Genomic DNA, 15,859 nt, shown 5'->3' on the forward strand with positions numbered 1-15,859 from the left:
CCTGTCACGATAAAGACCCTGCAGGTTTTCACCGAGAAATTAAAGATATGCTACTCATGGGTGACTACACGTACTCAGATATTATGAAAATGTTAAAAGTACTGTTGCCTGCTGGCATTTACGAGAAACTCAAAGAGAAAGAATGGGAGGTGGGAGATAAAAAGATTAACTGGACCGAAATAGAAGACGAGGAAAATGGACGTACTCCAGGGTTAGGCCTTGGGCCGAAAGCTAAAGCATTACCAGGATTAATTGTACAGGTTTTGCCAAGATTATTGACAACGAAAAAGGAAGACTGGGACGCAATCTCAGCCTGTAAACAGAAACACGATGAAGACACTAGTGATTTTTATTCTAGATTCGAGAAATGTTTTATTATTAATAGTGGCCTGAAACCAAGTAGCGAGTCATACCCGCACCTTTTTGTAACCAAATTAGTCGAGAATTCCCTGCCACAGGTTAAGAACCGTGTATATAAAGTCGAAAGCACATGGCAAGCAAATACGCCATCCCAAATGTTACAAATGTTACAGTACCACCAGAATAGAATTAGGGAAGAACAGGACCACGAACAGAGGCGTATGAAAGATACGAAAATGAAAATGTTAGTTGCTCAGTCAGTTCCAGCTGACGGTCAGAAAAAGGGTATGACACAGTCAAATAATTCGGCAGCTCCCTTTAAAGGGACAAGCAACTATTGTAAACAGCCAGGTCACTATGTGAATGAATGCACGGTTTTGAAATACAATATAGCCACAGGAAAAACTAAAGAGAGACCACGTCAGCCTAGACAGGACCAGGTCCAACACCAAGTTCAGCAACATATTTCACAGAACGCACAGCCAATGCCTGCTCCACAACAGACAGGACAGACAGTAGCGGTACCACGTCCACAGCCCATTGCCGCGACACAGCAAGTTTCACAACAGATGTACCAGTATGCACAATCTGATTATCCCGAATATCAGCGATACTCATGAAACAGCCTAGAGAGGGAGGTTGGCTTGCCTGTCATTGAGGTTCCTGTAGATCAAGAGGGTCCTATGTACATAGTCAAGTATTAGGAAAGGATAGAAAGTTTTTGATTGACACAGGGGCAAGTCGAACAACAATAAGTCACGATGAGGTTCCAGGGGCACCCCTCTCAGGCTCACAGAATGTTTCCCTTGGATTTTCAGGACAGCCTATTGTTAATGAAGTATCGAAACCTGTTCCCCTAGCAGTTGGTCCATTGTCACGCACTACAGACTTACTACTCACGAAGTCATGTCCAGAAAACCTGTTAGGTATCAAGACACTGAAAGCTCTAGGAGCTGTAATATGTTGTTCTCCGGAAGGAGTTAGACTGTTTTTACGTGACTTCAAAGGTCACTATGTATTACGAGATTTTGATGTCAGATTGAAAGATGTACCAGAACATTTGTGGGCGAAAGGCCCAACTGATGTAGGTTGTATGCACATTACACCATACCGAGTGACACTCAAGCCAGGAGTTGTACTGCCCCGAATCCGACAATACAAGTTACCACCCGATGCTGTAGTGGCTTTACTGGAAATCATTGAAGAGCTCATTGCACAGGGAGTGGTTGTAGAAACCGACTCCAATCTATGTAATTCCCCTATCATTCCGATTCTTAAACGTACTGACCCGAATGCACCACCAGTTTATCGGTTGGTGATTGATCTGCGAGAATTAAATAAATGCATTGTGCCACAGTACCCTGTGGTCCCCGACATCTCATCCTTATTGACTGCTATTGATTCAGAGGCGACGTTCTTTACTGTAATTGACCTCAAGAACGCCTTCTTCAGTGTCCCCATTGATCCGGAGAGCCAATATCTTTTCGGTTTCTGTTTAAATGGCCGAATCTTCAAATTTGCACGCACCTCAAGGATTCACAGAAAGCCCCAGCATCTACAGCCAAGCATTGAAAAGACAACTTGACAGTATTCAAATGCCAGTTAACACTGCCCTACTGCAGTACGTCGATGATCTGCTGATCACCGCTCGTAGCGAACTTGAATGTGAACATGCATCACTGACGGTTTTACATTTCTTAGCTGACAAGGGACACAAGGTGTCCCCTTCAAAGTTACAATTCTGTGTTCAGCAAGTGGTGTACCTTGGGCACTTGCTGTCCAAGAGGGGGAGACAGCTAACACCTGACCGCATCGAGCTAATTGCACACTTACCGCAACCCACGACACAAAAGGAAGTGCGGGCCTTCATTGGCCTCACCTCTTACTGCAGGCAATGGATTCCCCAGTACGCATTTCTAGCCAAACCACTTATACAGTTGACAACACAGGAGGCAGCGACTTCGACTGTCCTCCCTTGGACTCAGGAACACACACAGGCTTTTGATGAATTAAAGAAAGCATTATGTCAAGCACCAGTTTTAGCAACACCATGTTACAGCAAACCTTTTACACTCTTTGTTACCGAACGTGATGGCACAGCTCTATCTGTCCTCACACAAGACCAAGCAGGTTCACATAAGCCGTGTGCTTATTTTTCGAGTACATTAGACCCAGTAGCCCAGGCTCTGCCTGCGTGCTTAAAATCAGTTGCAGCAACAGCCTTAGCAATTCGACAAAGTGATTCCATAGTGTTAGGACATCCCCTGACAGTACAAGTTCCACACTCCGTGGAGGTTCTTTTAAACAGAACACAGACTCAACACTTGACTATAGCACGACTGACAGGTTATGAATTGACATTGTTCCAGCCACACATAGAAATCAGACGCTGTAACATACTCAATCCTGCCACATTGTTACCCTCGAACATTACAGATCCAGCTCCACATGACTGTATAGAGATCATTAATGCAGTAACAAAACCCCGACGAGACTTGACAGATGTTGCACTGACTAACCCAGACCTGACACTTTACGTGGATGGTTCATGTATGAGAACAAACACAGGGGAATTAGTGGCCGCATATGCAGTGACCACTGAAACTGAAGTCAAAGAAACACACCGCATTGATACACTCTCTGCTTAAGCTGCTGAACTCATTGCTCTGACCCGAGCCTGTATAATAGCCAAAAACAGGAATGTTAACATATACTCAGATTCACGTTATGCATTTGGAGTCGTACACAACTTCGGTGTACTCTGGCAGGAAAGAGGTTTCTTGACCTCTCACGGAGCCAAAATCCAACATGGTCCCCTCATTCAGGAATTATTGGAAGCAATACATTTGCCATCAGCCATAGCTATCATGAAGTGCAAGGCACACACTAAAGTTACAGATACCATTTCCCAGGATAACGATCTGGCCGATCAAACCGCGAAACACACAGCTCTGACTCATACACATGCAGCCGACATGACAAAGACAATAGTTCCGACACCAACACATTGCATGACAGTTAAGGATCCCGCACTAGATGTAATTGACATACAGACACATGCTACTCCAGACAAAATTAAGAAATGGACTGAACTAGGAGGGATCCAGACAGATCAGGGATGGATGACGAAGGGAAAAGCCACATGGTTTCTCCCCGACTCTATGGTTCAAGTTATGATCAACACTGCACACAGCCCAGCACATCTGGGAGAAAAAGCCATGTTAGACAGTTTACAGAATCTCTGGTACAATAAACATTTACGAGCAGCAGCAAAACAGAACGTGCGTACTTGCATGATCTGCTGTCAGTTCAACCCAGGTAAAAGCATCCCTGTAGAGCAAGGTGGATTCAATCCTCCCGATTACCCTTTTGAAGTCCTCCAGATGGATTATATCCAGATGGAACGATGTCGAGGTTTCAAATATGTCCTCGTAATTGTATGCGCACTTTCCCGTTGGACAGAAGCATATCCAGTCCCAGATTACACTGCTCCGACCACTGCCAAACAGTTGGTTCGTGAATTCTTCCCACGATACGGTTTGCCTCGTGTCGTGTATTCAGATAATGGCCAACCATTCTCGTCCGAATTAATGAAGCAGGTTTCACTCTTGCTAGGATAAAGTAGAAGTTTTACTGCGTCCGACATCCCGAGGCAGCAGGTCTCGTAGAACGCCACAATCAGACACTGAAAACACGCCTTGCCAAGATCTGTGCCGAGAAAGGGGTAGACTGGATAGTCGCCTTGCCAGTTGCATTGTTTTACATGAGAATGGTTGCACACTCTAGAACAGGGCTATCCCCGTATGAGGTGGTCTTTGGTAGGCCACCGAATATGTGGGGGACGCCTCTGCCTCGAAAAGTAACAGATGTTGATATTAACATGTTGACAGATTACCTTGCCTCCTTGATGTCTGCACTACAATCTTGTCGTTCACAGGTAGCTGCAGCCTTTCCCGACAATACCGAGGTGAAGCCGCACGAGATTACACCGGGGGACCTCGTGTTTGTAAGAAATTTCGACAGGAAGAGTCCGCTGGAGCCCCGCTGGCAAGAGCCGAAGCTTGTTTTACTAACTACAAGGACAGCAGTGAAGGTGGAGGGCCGCAAAGGCTGGCTCCACTCGAGTCATATAAAAAAATATAATGGACTACAGCCAGAGTCAGACTCCCAGCCCGGCCCCATCCTAAAGACTGATATAACACTCCCACTGGCAGAGAAAACTCCTCAACAGGAGTACCGATCAAAGTTGAGGTCTAGCAAGTCAGACAGTTTAATTGTTTAAGTCCTCCCCTAGGTGAAGCGGTTAGACAGGTTCCTGACATGTACAAGCCAGACCCCAATAGAGAGAGAGATAGACAGAAACAGCTCAAGAAACGAGAATATTGTAAATCTCTTCGTAGTCATTGTATTGTGACATTATTGATTATGTTTTTTCTGAGTCTTACGATTATTGCTGCAAGTTTCCTGCTACACATGTATTTCCCTATTTCCATACATGCACTTTTCTTTCCAAATAGCACTATCGAGCATACTTTCAGCGAACTACCCCCGCATGAGTTATCTTACCGGCTTGCGCTGCGCAACAATACTTTTATCAGTATGTTACACCATTCCCATCAGACCAGCAATGCTACCAATTGTTGGATATGTGGCCGACTTCCTCCCTATCAGAAATACAAGGGAGTCTTGCCCCTCTTCCCGTATCCGTTCACACATAATGGTTCGTGTGGTGCATGGTTTAGTTTAATAAATTCCTTAGGCTCTGAGTCCATAGTCTACCAAGGCAGTTGGGTATGGGGAAATCTGAACACAGTTTTGCATAAAGCATGTTACCCTAACAAGGAGGGTCTTCCACAAAGGACAGGGACCGATCTAGAAAATGAAGTATATGGATTAGGTAATTATACACTTAACCTTATTATTCTGAATGTTCAGTCTGATACAGGACCAGACTTACCCTCTATGTCAGTATTACCCGTCAAAGGCGAATTATGTGTCAGAAAGAATGGTTCAGTACCTCTAGGTCATAGTAAATGTACTACTGTGATCGAATTCAGTGATAAAGGCAAGTCTACATTCAAAGCTACCCGCCATTCCTATTTCATTTGTGGTCATACAGCCTATATACGTTTGCCACTAGATTGGGATGGGACATGTTACATTGCATTCCTTCTGCCACCCGTTTTTCTAGCTCCACCTGATTATCATAAGAACTCCCGGCTAGTACCTAATAGACACAAGAGAGATCTCCCGATTGTCGACTATACTGAAACGGCATTAGAACAATATACAGATTTCAATAAAGGTTTCTTTCCCTATTTAGGAGCTATCTTCAATAGCAAAGCAATACGTCACTTGACCAGAACCCTTGAAGCAGTGGTAAATGAAACTACTTCCGCCCTAGGCAACTTAACAGAGGAACAGTCTGCTATGAGAATTGTTGTCCTTCAAAATCGTCTTGTTCTTGACGTCATCCTGGCCGATAGGGGCGGAGCCTGTAGAGTCATCGGATCGAGCTGCTGTGTTTTCATTCCAGAAAACGCACCGTCAGTATATAAAGCCATAACGCGTCTCCATAAGATTGCAAGTCAGATACATCAGAATGCAGGTACCTGGACTTGGTCCGGTTGGTTCTGGAGCGTGTTATCAGCCTGGGGTTGGAAAGTCCTATCCTTCCTCGGAATAGCCCTTCTCATAGTATTCAGTTGTTGCCTATGTATACAATGTGGGCCGGCGATTTGCGGCTTGTGCGCCACATCATATTTTCCTCATCCAAGTCCACGTTCTAAATCCCGCCTGAAAAAGGAAGAGCAAATGATGTTATATGAACAAATAGATGGACTAATGAGGATTGATATATCATGAAGGGTCCGTAGGGGACAAGGAGGGAATGAGGTAATATAAATTTTTATGGTCAATTATGTCCCCTAACGTGAACCCCACCGTCTCCATGTACGAGCTTAAAGTGCATGTAACTTCCCTCCTCGACCTGCTAGGAAGACGCAAATACATTTGCGTCCAACGTTAACATGTCCTCTTTCAGATCCACCATGAATGGATCGATAATTCAGTTCCTAAGTATGCCTTGCCAACGTCTTTTCATGGTGCACTTTCACGTTTTTCCTAGTCCTGCAGAACTAGGCCCTGATTTCTGCCATCGAGCCCTTTCTGTTCTCTGCCTCCTGAAAGCTGCAACGTGGGATGCCTCCCTGACCTCTGTCCTACTCCCTGTGCGGCGAGCGGTGCCCGGCTCGGCCTGCTTGCCTGCCAAAGACAGTATTTTGCCTTCAAGTTATCAGGATAGCCGAGCTCAGCTCCTCGAAAACACACTAGCAGAATAGATAAACATTTTCCCGGCTGCAGAGCAAAGGGCCCGGCCTCTCTGTCTCCATGCAAGTAATTCATTGCTCCTGTTACCATGGTAGGCCCATGGCCCCTCGCATTTCACGCAGACACGTAGTCACATATGCACGCATTAATAGTCAGTATAGAGTAGACTCTGCCCGAGAGACCTTTTCCTTCTAGATAATATAGTTCCCCAAATACAAGATATCAGATATGATTTAGGAACGAGTCGATCTGACATGCCAGACTTCTGTCTCTTTCCTCTAGTGCTAAATGTCAAGTCCCCTGCACCCTCCAGCCTCACGTCAGTCACACGTCATGCTGCTGCGCGCGCATCCTTGCTACAGATTTCTGCTGACACTACAAGATTCCACTATGTATCCACCCACTTGTGACACTTTCATGTGACGTTTCTAGCACACACCTCTGTGTACGCCCTCGTGCACGCCTTTCTGTTACGCACATGTGTTCTTATCTCGTTTCTCTCAGCTGTTACGCCTTCTGTATCCATCACCATTATATGCATTTACTATAAATTATGTATTCTGTCAATAAAGTATGCTCTATCCCTTCCTGATCCTTTATGGTGAAAGGAACATGATACCCTGGTTCGAACCATTCCATTTTATGGAATAAAACCCATTTTGAAACTCAGATATCACGGATTTTGCCTCTTATTTTCGACTGAGTTATTTTATTGAACTTTACTGCATAGAAATTCAGACGGTAAATATTTATTTACCACATACCCTAGAAATAGGCTTCAGGGTCCAGCCCACTGGAGAAATGCCTGAAGGAATACAAGGCCTGTCGTGCCCTACTGGCAATGAGGCTATTAAGGCATTCTATCCTTTAGATATCAATTTCTCTTTTCATGCCAGTCCTGTTCTTTGGTGGAATTTATTAAAGAGTTTTCTTAATCAAATGAAGCTGGTGGGAGACTCACCCCTACAGGATTGACTGATGGTAGAAATCGCGATAAGATGAGGTTTAGCATGATGGCATTGACGGTCAATAATGTAACCGTTTCCACAGTTATTTATTTAACATGGATGAAAGGTATTTTTTATGTTCTCGCTATCAGTTGAGCACATTCTTCTCTTAGTATGGTATGGCTCCACTTTTGTAATCTGGGCACCCTTCCACATGGTTCCGTGGGCATTGGCATAGACTGTGCAAGTTTCTTGTAAGTGTTTGTAGAACAGTAGCAAGTGTGTTAAATGTTTTTCGGTTTTCGGTTTGGTTTAATGTGCAATTAACATGAGTTTGATCTATGTAACGCTCTTTATAGTGCTTTATTTCTTTGGATGAGTGTGCTTAAGAACTTTTTACTTTTTTTGCTCGCATTGGGTGGTCAGTTGTCCATTGCTTGGGGCCAGTACATAGTACCTTCATTGTATTGGCTGAGCAATGGACAGCAAAAGTTTTTGAAAGATGCACTAAAACTTCAAACCCTGAGAGAACTAGACATGTACATAGAGGAACAGCATCTTGGTTTACTTTTCGACCTCTGCATTACAATGTTGGCGTTCAGAAACTAAACTGCCCGGTTATTCCGGAAGGCTTTTGACAGGCTCAAGGAGCTCTTCGGCCAGTTGGAGGCCGACCCTTAATCCAAAAGGAGGGTCTTTCTGCCCTTGGGATTATGCTATTTGGTCTCAGGCAGGCTTTCCATGCCAGGCTCTCCGACATGGAAAGCCTGTTGGAGAGCGAGTATGGGGCACCACCTTGAGGTGCTGCCACAGGGTGAAGGGATTAACACCACCTCCCCTTCACCTATGGGTGTATATACTACGGCTGGTTTACGGACATACTACATGCTCCAATAGAAACATATTGGAATGCCACCAAACAGTGTTTGGTCACATACTAATCAGGAGGTCGGGACCGCTGACAGGAGGCCGGTCAGTCCCAGTTTTGAGACTGTGTATACGCCTAACATTGTAAATGGCCCCTAAATGTTGTATTTATTGTTGAAATGCAATTTTACTGTATTTTTTAATCCATAGTTTACAGTGAAATAAACAAACATTTAACCTTTGTATACCTTCGACGCTTTAAATAAAAGCATCCTAATCCAGGTACGTGGCTGTGTGTGCTGTAGTGTACGTGTGAGGTATGTTGTGAGTGGTTCTAAGATATATATTTGCGTGTTGAGGGATAGCACTGTTGGTAGTTCCTTGACAGCCATGATTTTGGTGGTGTTTTGCATGCAGGAACGTGTAGGTTTCTGTCTTGTTGGCACTGTTTGATGAAGACCAATTCTACGGGAGAATTGAAGGATGATGTCTACAGTTACTATTTGATGTAAAGCCTAGACTGGTATCCATATATAGGTAGATGTGATTAACAGAGGTGTGTTGGGTGCATGTATTAAGTACTTTCTTAAGTTTACTGATTGGGATTAGTGTCGTGTTTGGGTGAAAATCCAAAGGGTTTGCTTGCGGTTGCTGGCCGCCCTGACCCTTGGAGGCATTTGCTGGTCCTGGCGCCGAGGTGTGGGGGCATTCATCGCTGGTCTCCTCTGCTGCCGCTGCCTGCTTTGACCTGACTGTGCGGCCTCCGAGGGGGAGACTACAACCCCAGGAGTCCCTGCGGCCGGACGCCGCCTATGCCCATTTCACGCCCGGTGACGCCTAAAAGATCGACAGAGCTCCGGTGGAGCGGGTGCTCTGTGTCAGTGTGGGGTGAAAACCTACTGGGTTTGCTTGCTGTTGCTGGCCGCCCTGACCCTTGGAGGCATTTGCTGGTCCTGGCACCGAGGTGTGGGGGCATTCATCGCTGGTCTCCTCTGCTGCTGCTGCCTGCTTTGACCTGACTGCGCGGCCTCCGAGGGGGGAGACTACAACCCCCAGGAGTCCCGACGGCCGGACGCCGCCTACGCCCATTTCGTGGCCGGTGGCGCCTAAAAGATCGACAGAGCTCCGGTGGAGCGGGTGCTCTGTGTCAGTGTGGGGTGAAAACCTACCGGGTTTTCTTGCTGTTGCTGGCTGCCCTGACCCTTGGAGGCATTTGCTGGTCCTGGCGCCGAGGTGTGGGGGCATTCATCGCTGGTCTCCTCTGCTGCCGCTGCCTGCTTTGACCTGAGTCCCTGCGGCCGGACGCCGCCTACACCCATTTCGCGCCCGGTGGCGCTAATAGATAGACAGAGCTTCCGCGTCGCGGGACGCGCGCAGGCAGTGCCGGGAGAAGCCCGGGACAAGGGCGGGGCCGTCTTAGGTCGTCAAAGGACAGAGGAGGCTGGGCTGGGCCACCTCCCTAACGTATGTAGCAAACCGACTTTTTGTAACTTCGAACCACTGGAAGGTACTGTTTTGTTGTCTGATTCGAGTGTCTTGTAAAGGCAAAGGCTGACCCCGTATTTTATAAATACCTCTTAGGAGTACTTGTTTGTAACCTCCCCCTAAGTTGTGGACAATTTATTGGTCATATTTTAAAATGGCAAGGAGGCGGGTAAACAAACCTATGCTAGATAAGACATGCACTACTTTAGATACATATTTAGTAAAAGCAGTTAGTGTACTGTCAGAGGAAATCAGTAGCGCAGAGAGACGTTTATCTATGGGATCTAGCGTTGTGCCTGGTGACAAATCTAGAGAAGAATTTATTTTGGCAAACGAAGAAGGAGCAATCAACACTGGGTCACCCCTCATTGTGGAAGATGCAATTAGTTATGTTGTTGATGTAAATGATACTACTGATGAACCCTCTCGTATTTCGAATACACCCACTTTATCTATACCGGTCACGTCACTTAATGTATCTCCCACTCCCCACCAAAAGTTACTGGCAATAAGAAGAAAATAACTGGGCAGGGAAATACTAAGGCTAAGAAAGATAAGAAATACCCTACTCGGGATGGCATAGCAAATACAAATGTAGAACTGGCTCCAAATGCCGTTTCGAACACTATGTCTATAGAAGCTATTTTTGACAAATTAGTTGTACTGCTTAGGCCACTCCATGATAGGATAGACAATATAGCCAAAGAGGTCCATAAATTAAGTGGTAGCCTTGAGAAAATCTATGCCAGAATTGAGAAGGGTAATTTGGGGATAGGCGCAAATGGAGAGGGCCCCAATTTTAACACCGACAGTGGTAGTAATTTACCCACAATTAGTACAAATAAACAACAAACCGAGAGGATATCCAAAGGGAACTCAAACCATAACGAAGAATCAAAAGAAAATTCCATACACAACAAAATTAAGAGTGTTGCTATTGTCCACTGTGATAAGGACCAAAGGGAGGAAATAAATGTAGGGGTCTGGAACCCTCCTGTATTAGATACACCTGCAATAGGCAATCTAAACACTACGCCTTCTAATACAAATAAAGCACCCCTATCTATTGACCTGCCCCCTGAGTGTGGGGCTTACGTGGCAGTCCTGAGAACAGTGGGAAAATCACATTGCACTTAAAAATAAAACCTTACATTGGCTGTCCAATAATTGTGGCTTCCCGATGTCGGGAGCAAATCAGATATTGCTAACGCAACGGGTGGGTTGGATTGGCCCCCTTAAGAAAAAATTTGAGGGAGATTGCATTATCATCAACTTTAAATCCCCGGTTTGGGCGCAGAATACTCTAGCACACGCTCCCCCACCATCTTAATGGGAGTACAATATGACTCTCTTGCTGTTAGGATACTTTTATAGACACCTAATTATGAACACCAATCAGGGCAGCACAATCTATAATCCCAAACCAAATATTCAGCCACTATTACTAGCACTGCCACTACTGTGTTCAAGTGTCCCTCTATTCAATAGATACCAGATATTAAGTTCCATGGAAGATAATGACTGACTTATGTCAGATGAGGGAACACTACAAAAGCCCAATCTAATAGGGAGTCGGGCTATTGAAGTCCAAAAAGGAGCACGAAAGGCTAGCCCGTCACCTTTTTTATCTACTGGATACCAGGACCTTAGCAACCTTAAGTCCAAATTGGTTATAATTCCAGTTAGTACACTATTACAACCAAATCTAGGGGGGCTATTGGAAAGCCAGACACTACCTAGTGATGCAATGTTAGTGCCTACAATCAATGAGAACCCAAACATTCCGTACCCAACTGATATGCCTATTACAGTTAATGTACATGAAGGTTATACAATTATGACATGGAACATAGCAGGCCTTAACAGAAAATTAAATACGCCATTCTGGAAAGATCTTGCTAAATCAAATTATGATATACTTTGCCTGCAGGAGACCTGGCATAGAGATCCAATTTTTGTAGAGGGTTATACCTCAAATTGGATTAAAGCCACTGATTCTACGTCAGGAAGGGCTAAGGGTGGTCTCCTGATACTTGTTTCCAACAAACTAGTTGAATATAAAATTGTAAGTTGTATAACAATAGACTCTCAGGGTCAGTTAATGAGGCTTCGATTTTGTAAGGGCAAAGATTTGCTCCTAGTTAATTATTATAATAACATCCTTAATAATAATAGGAGATGTGCAATTTATAATCTAGAAAAAGAAATCGATAGGGCATTGGCAGTGCCAAATAGACAAACGATTATCCTCTGGGCTGGTGATTTCAACATCCAAGTATGCCCACTGGCCCACACTAAAATATGTGGCTTTACAAAGGGCCACACTACAGAGGAGAATGTTGATTCTATGCATTTCCCTCCTGGTGAATATGGCACAACTAAGCATGGGCGAATTTTGCGAATCTGGCGTTCGCGAATTTAGCGAATTTGCGAACTCGCAATCCGCAAAATCTGCGAATTTGCAGATTTTCTTTTTTTTGTGTTCGCAAGTGTTTCTGCCAGTTCGCGAGGATTTGGTACTAGTTCGCAATTGCGAACTTACTTGTCGGCTCGCAACGGTCGCGACTATGTTGATTCTACGTCTGGTTCATCATCACAGCCTCCCAGCACCCTCTGTTTCACCACTGCCATCCTCTCTTTGACCCATGCCACCCTCTGTTAAATCAATGCCACCCTCTGGTTCATCATCACTGTAGAAGATGGGGGGGAAAAGCAAGCACACCTGCCCTGCTTCAACTGACATGAATTAATTTGGGGTTAGTTTATTAACAACACCTGCCCTGCCCTAACTGACAATAATGAATTAGGGGCTAATTAATGTGTCACTGAATTTGAAGTTCCAGACTGGCACCTGCTTGTCTGCTCCCTTAGCTGTAAATCATGACCTTTGTGGCATACAGTTAAGGTCAGAGCAGGGTCACACAATAGTTGCAAGCAGGCAACCGAATTCTGGAGGGGCCCCTCAGGAAGCACAACAGGGAATCGTTACAAATCATGAGATTGACCTTTTGCACCTGCTCATTTGTTTTGCTTTTGCAAAAATTGTTTTTCGGTAATTTTGCGCTATTTGCGAGGCTCGGCGTTGTGCGAAACCGACTGCAGAAGCCGCCAATTCGTGCGAATGAGCTTTATATTTTTTTGCAAAAACAACAGGTGATGGACCGAATGTGGATCAATGTCACACACTCAACCCAGTCCAAAGATCTGGGCCCAAATCCATCGTTTTTTTGCACTCCACACCACCCCGGGTTAGACAATGGCGATACGCAAATCAGCTCTGACCCTGTGCCCCATGGGAACAGTCCAGTCCGAACTACAAAAGCCATGTCCTTCCCAGAACGGAATCAAGCATCCGAGGACCGGACCGGTTTCGAGGTAACACCTCTCATCAGCCCGGCTAGCTTGACTCCAGTGGTGTGGAGTGCCTGGGACCCACGTCTGGGCATCCCCAGCGCACTTAGGGCGGAATTTGCAAAAACAACAGGTGATGGACCGAATGTGGATCAATGTCACACACTCAACCCAGTCCAAAGATCTGTGCCCAAATCCATCGTTTTTTGCACTCCACACCACTCCGGGTTAGACAATGGCGATATGCAAATCAGCTCTGACCCTGTGCCCCATGGGAACAGTCCAGTCCGAACTACAAAAGCCATGTCCTTCCCAGAACGGAATCAAGCATCCGAGGACCGGACCGGTTTCGAGGTAACACCTCTCATCAGCCCGGCTAGCTTGACTCCAGTGGGATGGAGTGCCTGGGACCCACGTCTGAATGAAAAGTAACAACCTAGGACATTTGGCGGTACAAATCACATATAGATCAGACACAATATAAGAGTAAACTACAGCTAGCTAAAAAAACAGGCTTTTATTAAACAATTAACACAAGTAAAAAATCATTCATGTAACATCAAATGACAATTATAAAATCACATTATATACCTAACAATTACATATAATAAATCCATACACAGTTTTTTTATAAAATATAAGAATAAGTGGCATGAAAATTCGGTCTCTACGCGCGTTTCGGCGGCCAGCGCCTTCTTCCTGGAGCAGCCACACAATATCTACAAAGTCAAAATGCATAGAATATAGATTATATCAATTCCAACTCACAGATTAAAAGCATGTTTCTAAACATTCTCATTACTTAAAAAAATCTAGCTTTAAAATTATTTTAGCAGCTGTATAAAAAGAGAGGACAACTTAATAGTTTACATATGTCTTGTCATTTCCTTAAAGAATTAGTTCTGTCTATTTGTAGGTTGAGGATTTTAGAGAAAAAGGTACATGCCATTGATGGGCAATTGTAGAGAAAGGGTTTCTCTGTAAATTATCATTTATCTTTGGCACACTCTAGATTAATTTTTATTAAATTTCTGGAGGTATTCCGGAGGTACAGAGTGGAGTAACCAATATCCAATGTTACGCAATAGATACAGGAAATTTTAGATTAATTAATGATATTCCTATGTTTAAGACTGCAGGGATAGGTTTTTATATATTAGAGGGTTTAATACTTACTAATGGTTCGTTTTATCAAAGAGTTGATGTTAAGATAAATTTTCGTTCTCTCATTCGAAATCTTTTGGTGATATATTGATAAAAACTGAGGACAGAAAGGACAATTCCATGTTTGTCTGATAATTTATAAGTTACCGTACAAATCAGGTGTGTAAATCTGTGATTGTTTTACCTGATTGTTTCGATGAGTAAATAGTAAGTCCCGCCAACCGGAACCCTTTTGTGATGATATTGGATAAAATTCGTTCTTGGGTATTTCTGGATTTCTGATTGATGCCATGATTGGAAGAATAAACATAGTGGATGCTTAGGCATTTTATTTATTAACAGCTACTTTTTTCTTTAAAGACGATCCATCTCATTGTTTAAGATAATTATTTAGAATATATGGGTTAAAGTTTCTTACCTCCTAGACTTTATCTAATTTGCTTTGAGTTTGGTCCAATAGACTTCAAATTGATAGTTGGTCTATTTTTCTTAATGATCTGATAACCTAGGGGGGGTATATGAATATTATGATCAGCGGTTTAACATATGCTGTATCTATAGTGGTCACTATATTCCTTCTAGTAATACACTATGCCTTACCTAAGAAGAAGAAAGATGCTTGTCCCAGGTTTTAGATTTAGGAAAGATGTTAATCCTTAGGTGTATTCCAAGCAAAGTTTTAAAAGATCTCCCTGCCTGTGGATTTAAAAAAAATATAAAGGGAGACAGGTGTCACTGGAAGCTAAATACCAAAATCTATTTTCACTTCTCTCAAGTGATCTATTTTTGGGGGCCTCTGGTGAGGATTTTACCTGTAACTGGTCGGCAGGGCTCCCTATGTCCGGTGGCGGGATGAGACGTCTTGATGAGCGGCGAGCGCGGGAAAAATGAAGGTTGTAAGTCTGTTTCCTAGCGCCGTTATTTATGTGGTCATTAAGTACTCTAAATTGCTAGCACCTGTAGTCACGTAGCTGGAACGTGAGGGTGCGGAGTTGCAGAGTTTTAATTAAACAGTCGCGGAGTTTAGAGAGTTCTTCTTTGATTGGGTCTGAGATGGGAGCGGAGTTTCCTATACTCGCGTTTAATTGGCGCGCGCCCGTTCTCTACTTGTAATTGGTTGGCCGGCAATGTTTACATTCATGTCAGTGTTACGATGTACGCTGTTTTACCAAATAACTACAAGATGGAGCGTTCCGAATGCCTCCTTTTAATGCTTTATGTGTGACGCGATGGTTCTGCGGGGTTTCATGTCAGTGTTACGATGTACGCTGTTTTACCAAATAACTACAAGATGGAGCGTTCCGAATGCCTCCTTTTAATGCTTTATGTGTGACGCGATGGTTCTGCGGGGTTTC

Source organism: Lissotriton vulgaris, chromosome 2_1 (genome assembly GCF_964263255.1).
Source record: "Lissotriton vulgaris chromosome 2_1, aLisVul1.2, whole genome shotgun sequence".
Classification (NCBI taxonomy): Eukaryota; Metazoa; Chordata; class Amphibia; order Caudata; family Salamandridae; genus Lissotriton; species Lissotriton vulgaris.